The sequence below is a fragment of the Chrysochloris asiatica genome, unplaced genomic scaffold (assembly GCF_000296735.1).
Source record: "Chrysochloris asiatica unplaced genomic scaffold, ChrAsi1.0 scaffold00087, whole genome shotgun sequence".
Lineage (NCBI taxonomy): Eukaryota > Metazoa > Chordata > Mammalia > Afrosoricida > Chrysochloridae > Chrysochloris > Chrysochloris asiatica.
In genome coordinates, this window is record NW_006408605.1 from 6608514 (window position 1) to 6616683 (window position 8170).

Below are 8170 nucleotides of genomic sequence, written 5' to 3' on the forward strand. Positions count from 1 at the left end.
CTGTAAAGATTTGTTCCCTCTTTTGAGCTACTGCATCCATAGGTGTAGGTCAAGTTCATCAAATTGTATCAGATTGCTCTTTTTTTCCTCTTCTTCTTCTAGTTGAGCTCTAATCATCCAGTCATTGAAGCCAGGTCAAGTGGGTATTATCTGCAAGTGTGCGTGTTCTTGTGCATATGCCCTCTCTTCTATGATGCTTTTTTAACTCCATAAAGCTGTTTTCACAGTTGGGGTCAATTACCCCTAAGTAGGAAAGCAGGGTTCCCCTTCGTTCAGCTCCTATTCCTTTTTTAAAATAACTTTTGTCCATTTTCTTACCAAACCTACCTTCAGGAGGCTTTATGAATGTATGTTTAAACTTTCACCAACAATGGATATATAAATATCTGTATAAATATTGCATACTGTCTTGGGAATTAAATGTGCAAAGCACAAGAGAAGTCTGTGGGCACCTATAATCCAAGAAAGCTCCCTGAGATATAAAGAAGTATTTCACTATTAGAGATTAGACATGTTCAATAAAATCAGATGTGCCTACCTGAAAAGAAGCAAAGAGGCAGACAGATGAACCCTGAAAGTATTTTGCCAAACCAGAAGTCTTAGATTCTGAGGTACTCTGGGATTGGCTTGACCCCTGTCTAGATCCAACATTATACTTGAGTAGAGCCAAGCAGCTCTTGGGTCTGGAAGGGTGGGGAGTTTTCTTTGAAGTAAAACTCTCTCTTCATGGTTTTGGGCTTGAGTTATTGGAGCTGTGAACCCAAGTACTTACTCTCTTCTAAAAATTGCAGGACTGCATGAAAGTGGAGGAGAGCTGTTTCAGGAACCTTCTGTCATAATCAAGGTACACTGCTTAGAAAGAAAGGTCCTCACTGTCAAGCTTTTCTCCATTTATCATGATGTTGCTTATTGGTTCAGTTGTGAGGATTTTTCTTTTCTTTATGTAGAGATGTAATCCATTTAAGGCACTGTAGTCTTTGATCTTACGGTGTTGGAGATGAATATTAAAAGTACCATGGGAGACATCTGGCAAGATGGCAGATTAGGCAGACACAGGACACAGACCCTATACAACAAAGGTTGTTGTTGTTAAGTGCCGTCGAGTCAGTTCCAACTCATAGCAATCCTGTACAGAGTTTCCAAGGAGCAGCTGGTGAGCTTGAACCGCCAACCTTGTGCTCCAGTTCATTAACCCACAGCACCACACCAGGACTCCAAACAACAAAGATACTAGAGGCCAAATGAAACAGGCAGATGAAAATCCTGGAACCCTGAACTTCAGAGGGAAGGTTATAGAATTGGACAGATACATGCTGGGAGGAGAAGCTGAACAGGGACAGCGAGAGGAGACACACTGGAGAACTGCTGGCCAGATGGGGTGGGACCGTCTTGGGAGCAGCTTTGGCAATAGAAAGTGGTCTGGCAGAGCAGAGTCACATACAAGACAGGAAAGGCAGGATTCCTTCTTCCCCACGCTCCCCTGGTGACCAGAAGTTTTTTTGACAGTCAATGCTACTTTCAATGCGTATCACCAACACCATAATTCAAATGCATTAATTCTTCTCTAGTCTTCTTATTGATTGTCTAGCTTTTACATAGCGATGAGGTGATTAAAAAATACCATGGCTTGGGTCAAACACACCTTAGTCCTCAGTGACATCTTTGCTCTTTAACACTTTAACTAGGTCTTTTGCAGCAGACTTGCCTAATGCAATATGTCATTTGATTTCTTGACTGCTGCTTCTGTGAATGTTGATTGTGGATCCAAGCACCATGAAATCCTTGACAGCTTCAAACTTTTGTATATTTATCATAATGTTATTTATTGGTCCAGTTGTAAAGATTCTTCTTTTCTTTATATTTGTTGTAATCCATACTGAAGGCTGTTTTATTTTATTGTCATTAGTAAGTGCTTCAAGTCTGCTTCACCTGCAGCAAGCAAAGTTGTGTTACCTGCATATCACAGGTTATTAATGAGCCTTCCTTCAGTCCTGATGCCACAGTCTTCTTCCTATAGTCCAGCTTCAGATTACTTGCTTAACATACAGATTGAATAAGTATAGTAAAAAGAAACAACCCTGACACATATCTTTCCTATTTTTAAACCACACAGTATCCCCTTATTGTGTTCAATGAGTGAGTATAAGGAGGGGGAAAAGTGGACACACTTCTATACCTCTTGGTTTTTGTATAGGTTTTGTGCGAGCACCGTTAAGTATTCTGGAAGTTCCATTCTTCATAATGTTATTGATCATTTGTGATCCACACAGTTGAATGCCTTTACAGTAGTCAATAAAACACAAGTAAACATCTTTCTGATATTCTCTGCTTTCTTCCAAAATCCATCTGTTTTCAGCAAACACCCTTGTAACCGTCACTCAAGTCAGAAAACAGAACATTGCGGCACCTCAGAAATACTTTCTGTCCCCTCGGTCACAACTTTTGCTTTTATTTTTCTCTCAATATAATTTTTGAAGATTAACCCATATACTTTCTTGGAGGTATAATTTGGTTTTTTATAATTGCTGTATAAGGGTAAGTAAAAAAGTACAAGTATTGAGAATTTCTATTCACAAATTTATGAGCCCTGGTGTGTAGCATAATAGGATGAGCACTGGACTGCTAACTGCAAGATTAGTGGCAGTTCAAACTCACCAGTCACTCTCGGAAACCTTACACAGGGTCATTATTAATCAGAACCGACTTGACAGCACATAAGAATTCATAAATATTCATTAATATTTCTCCATATATTGTTGTTGTTAAGTGCCATCGACTTGGTTTCAACCCATAGCAACCTGGATAGGATTTCCAAGGAGCAGCTGGTGAACTTGAACTGCTGACCTTGTGGTTCAAACTGACTTTGCAGTCCATTGCATTAACTCACATCACCACACCAGGACTCCATTTCTCTTTATATTAAGATCTTATTTGATATCAATCAATAAAGATGTCCTTCAAGATGTCCCCAGTGATTCCTTCAACGGTGGTTTGATTATTTTGTTTTTTTGTCTGACTGCAAACCAGAGCAACATTTGTTTCTGGAGCAGCTGAGGGGATTTTCGTTACCCATACTGAGTCCTGAGCTTCCTGAGGAAGGAAGGGCATCTGGGTAGAAACATAGGAGCCAAGGACAGTCCATGAACACATGGTCTTTTGATGCAAGCTGTTTTATTCCCAATGGGAACAAACTGATTCTCCTGCTGCAATGTACCTTGTGCCTTCAGATAAGGCAACCACTCATATGAAACCTAAACGTTTCTACATGAAAATTTCTGAAAAAATATCAGAAGCAATGGGTTAACAGGAAGTAAGCTAAAAAGGGAAGAGAAAATAAAGCAGGGGAACAGAGGTTCTTTGGACAAAGAATTTCTCTTTAGACAAAGATTTGGTACCTAACATTATTGCCAGCAAAATTCATGTGAAGTTAAAAAGATTCTTCCTTCTTTGTGGACCTCAGTTTCCCTTTTGTAAAATGAAAGTTTAAATTAAACGAATCCCATGAGCTCTAAAAAATGTGTCAATATTTTACACTAAACATCTATTTCTAAGACATAGACCTTCATTCAACAAGAATTTATTGGCTACTTGCTATGAGTCAAGTACAGCCCTAGACTATAAAGACTTATTAAATATATAATTAACAGAGTACCAACTGGGAAGTTAAAGAAATGGTCAATTTGTTATTTTATTACTAAGTTTCTTCTTTGAGGTTTATATAGTCCTTAAAACAATCTGATCAGAACTCAACTAGAAGAAGAAAGAAGAAGGGAAAAAAAGAGTAATCTGGTACAATTTGATGAACTTGACCTACACCTATGGATGCAGTAGCTCAAAAGAGGGAACAAATCTTTACAGCGAGGATCATTCCCACCCCCTCCATACACAAAGTAGACAGGGATGGGCAACTTGGACATTGGCTACCCAAAATTGGGGTGTGGGGGGGTTACAAAGGCAAGAAGTGACTGGTTTACAAGCTTTCAAAAGGGAACCTAGATCCAGAGGACAGCGTGGAGGAAGGTAGAATCTCCACTGAGTAGTATCCAATCTGTCTGGGCGGGGCTGATGAAAGGAGATGGGGATAGGACTTTTGTGGTACAGTAGTGAATAATTGCTATCAAGGCTAACTGTGAGGGTTGGAAATGTAAAGGTAGATGTTTTGTAGCAAAAGGAGGGGGGTGGCTGACTTTGCAGTCCAGGAACAGAGGGCCCTGGGACCATCAACGGAGAATAGCGGAGAACAGGATCCTACCCAGAGAAGCAGTGATGCCTGAGATGGAGGCAGAGACGATGATGTAGAGTGATGGAGCGGCTGGGGACTCTAGACCCAGAGAGGGAGAGGGGCTGTGGACTGATGACCAGGGGGCAGGCTTGCAGGGTATACCCTTTGGTTGGTTGATGATACATGGAGGGGATTGTAACCACGGCAATGAAACGATATACAATAGGATGAATGTAAAGCTAATGTTCTCCCATGTAAACTATCACATAATTCACAATAAGACATTAAAAATAAAAAAAAATAAAAACTGGAAAAAAAACCAATCTGAACACTAGGAATATTCATCTTCAGCTTATTTTGTAGTTGACAACTAATATTTCTAATATACTGCTTGCAGACATTCATGGGCATCACTCACAGATGGAAAGGAGGCACCTCATAAAAGTGTAAAGGTAATGATAGCTCAGTGGTAGAATTCTGGCCTTCCATGCAGAAGACTGATTCAATTTACAGTCAATGCCCATGAGGTACAGCCACTGACTATCAGTGGAGGCTTCTGTGTTGCTATAATGCTACACAGGTTTCAGAGGAGCTGCTTCTGAAACTGGTTTGGTTATTTTGGTTTTTTGTCTGACTGCAATATTGGAGCAGCATTCTAGATGGATAAAAAAGGAAGGCCTAGTTATTTATTTCCCAGTGTGATGGATCACAACTATCCAACTTCATTGTACAAAGAGTTGCCATGACTAGTGATAATTAACAACATTAAGACCACCACAATGGTTACCAGGGGTGGGAGGCAGGGGAGAGTAATTCACTGGTTAGAGGGTAGACACATGTTAGCTCTGGTGCTGGGGAAGAGCAATATACAAGAAGGAGGAGGTCAATATACAACAAATGGAATGGCAATATACAAGAAGAGGGAGGGTAGCAGAAGAATAATGAAGATAGGTTAAGACATGGAAAAGTATGCATGGGCTAAAGAGGATAGAGAAAAATAGTAATATACACAAACTTGGAACAACAGTGCTCTGGGCATAGATACATAGATTGAGGCATAGGCTGAAGGGGGAAGGAAGATTGTGATAAATATATATATACATATCACAAAGATATGAGTTTGAAGAGAATATTTGTACATGAGTATTTACCTTTCCTGCAAACACAGCTGTGAATGTGGTGGAGCATACAGTGGGCAAAATGATGAAAATTTTTTCAATATTGTCAAGCATCTTAAGGCAATGAATTCATGAGTCTTGGGGGATAAGGACCATAGTCTCAGGGGACACCATGGTCAATTAGCATAACAGTCCACAAAGACAATGTTCTACATCCTGCTTGCATGAGTAGCATCTGGGATCTTAAAAGCTCATGAGTCACCGTCTAAGGTGATACTATTGGTCTCTTCATGTGTGGAAGAAAGAAAAGTGGTAAGAATTTAAGAGGTTGGGAATCAATGAGCCCTATGTACTTACAGAACATGAATCCATAGAGCCAGAAGAACTAGATGGTGCTCGGCCACCACTGCCAACTGCCCTAAGAGGAATCACATTAGAAGGTCCCAGATAGAGTGGTAGAAAATGTGGAACAAATTATTTAATTTAAAAAGAAAAACAGACTGGATTTACTGGTCAGGAAGAGACTGAAGGAACCTGAGACTATGGCCTTCAACCACGCTTCAGGTCTAGAAAGGAACTCACCATCATGGCCCAATTTTCAGCCAAGCAGTAGATAAATTTATAGTGGGGGACAACAATATAAGCAAGGTGTGCTTACCATGGAAGGTTCAATTATTCAAAATCAAAAGGGCCACATTTACCTAAGAACAAATTTGAGAAGGGATAGGAAGGTGGGTGGAAGGCAAATAGGAATCACAGAGAGGAAGCAGGATGACTATTGTTGCATGGAGGAGATTGTAATCATTGAGATGAAACAAAGTGTATTTGTTGAGTGTAAAGCTGATGATCTTGTCTGTAAACTTTCACTCAGTTCACAATAAAACGTTAAAAAAAAAAAGACCACCACACTGGTCTCTGAACCTTCAGTTGTCCTCTTGTGGTGATTTTACCCAAGCTCACAGCAAGCTCCGAGCCTGTCAGAGCAGCCTATTATTGAGATTGAAAAGTTGGAGCTGCTGAAAGGACTCTTAGATATTTTGTTCATTTTGTTCAGGGATTCTCCTTTACAATTGAGGAGGAAACTGAGTTTCAGAGAGGAAGGGAATTAATGACAGATGCAGAACTAGAGTGCAGGCCTCCTGATAGGGTGACCAACTGTTATACCCCGTAGGTGGCTTTAATAAAGAGAAATTTATCTTCTCATTGTTTAGAGGCTCGAAGTCTGGACTCAGGACAGAGACTGCAGGGGAAGGATTTCTCTCTATTGTTTCTGGGGAAAGATTCCTTGGTTCCTTGATTATCTTTATGTGGTAGGGCACCTGTCTTCCCCCACCTCTACTTCCTTGCTTCTTACTTAATTTCCTTTTGTAGTTTAAAAGAGATTAACTCAAGACACACTCTGCACTAATACTGTCTCATTAACATAGCAAGGGAAATCTGTTAGGATTTACAACATGTATCTTGAGGGAACATAATTCAATCCATAACACCAACCATTCCAATCTTTCTGGGACTGAGAGTTTTCCAGGTATATGGAAGTTTCAGTGTTAAAACCAGAACGAGTGCATGGGAAACTGGAAACAGTTCATTTTTCTACCTTCTGGTTCAAGCGGTTCAGTTCTCTTTTCAGTATCTCCAGGGATGTACACCATTCCCTGTTGACCCCCAGTTCAAAAAGAGCCTTTGTCTGTTTCCCTTGATTGGGCCCCTTTTGAGTTTTACACATAACCAAACATTTCCATTGGACTCTGCTGCTGCCTCTTTTCTCACTAAATGGAGCCCTGACTTCCCAAGTGATATTATTACCCTAGAAAATGATGAGATTGAAGAGAAAGCTAAATTACGTACTAAGACATGATTGGCTTTTTTTGAAAGACATCTCTCTGTCTTCCTTCTCTAATTCATTGTACACTTAACAGCCAAAGTGATCCTTTAAAAATGTGAGTGGATGCAATTAAAGCTCCGCAGTGACTTTTCACTGCACTTAAAATAAAAGACCACGTATCTCCTGACTTCTGTCCTAAAATCCTCCTCACCTTTCTTATTTTTCTTTCTTTTGGACTACTGTGGAGCATGAAATCTAAAAACTTTTTGCCTGTGAATGACTCCAGCCTGTTGTTAAGCGATCCATAGCGACACTGTATAGGGTTTCCAAAGAGCAGTCAGTGAGCTTGAACTGCTGACCTTGCGGTTCAAACCAACATTGCAGTTCAATGCATTAACCCACAGCACCACACCAGTCTTCTTGTTGTTGTTAGGTGCCATTGAGTCAGTACCGCCTTATAGTGACCCTATGCACAACAGAACGAAACACTGCCTGATCCTGGGCCAACCTCACTACTGTTGCCATGCTTGAGCCCATTGATACTGCCACTTTGCCAATCCATCTTGCTGGGGGTCTTCCTCTTTTTCTCTGACCCTCCACCTTACCAAACATGATATCCTTCTCCAGTGACTGGTCCCTTCTGACAATATGTCCAAAGTATGAGAGACAAAGTCTGGCCCTCCTGGCTTCCAAGGAGTGTTCTGGCTGCACTTCTTCCAACACAGATTTGTTGGTTCTTTTGGCAACCCATGGCACTTTCAATATTCTCCTCCAACACCATAACTCAAAAGCATCAATTCTTCTACAGTCTTCCTTATTCACTGTCCAGCTTTCGCATGCATATGAGGTTATTGAAAATACCATGGCTTGGGTCAGGTGCACCTTAGTCTTCAAGCTGACATCTTTGCTGTTGAACACTTTAAAAAGGTCTTGTGCAGCAGATTTGCCTAATGCAATACATCGTTTGATTTCTTGACTGCTGCTTCCATGAGTGTTGATAGTTGA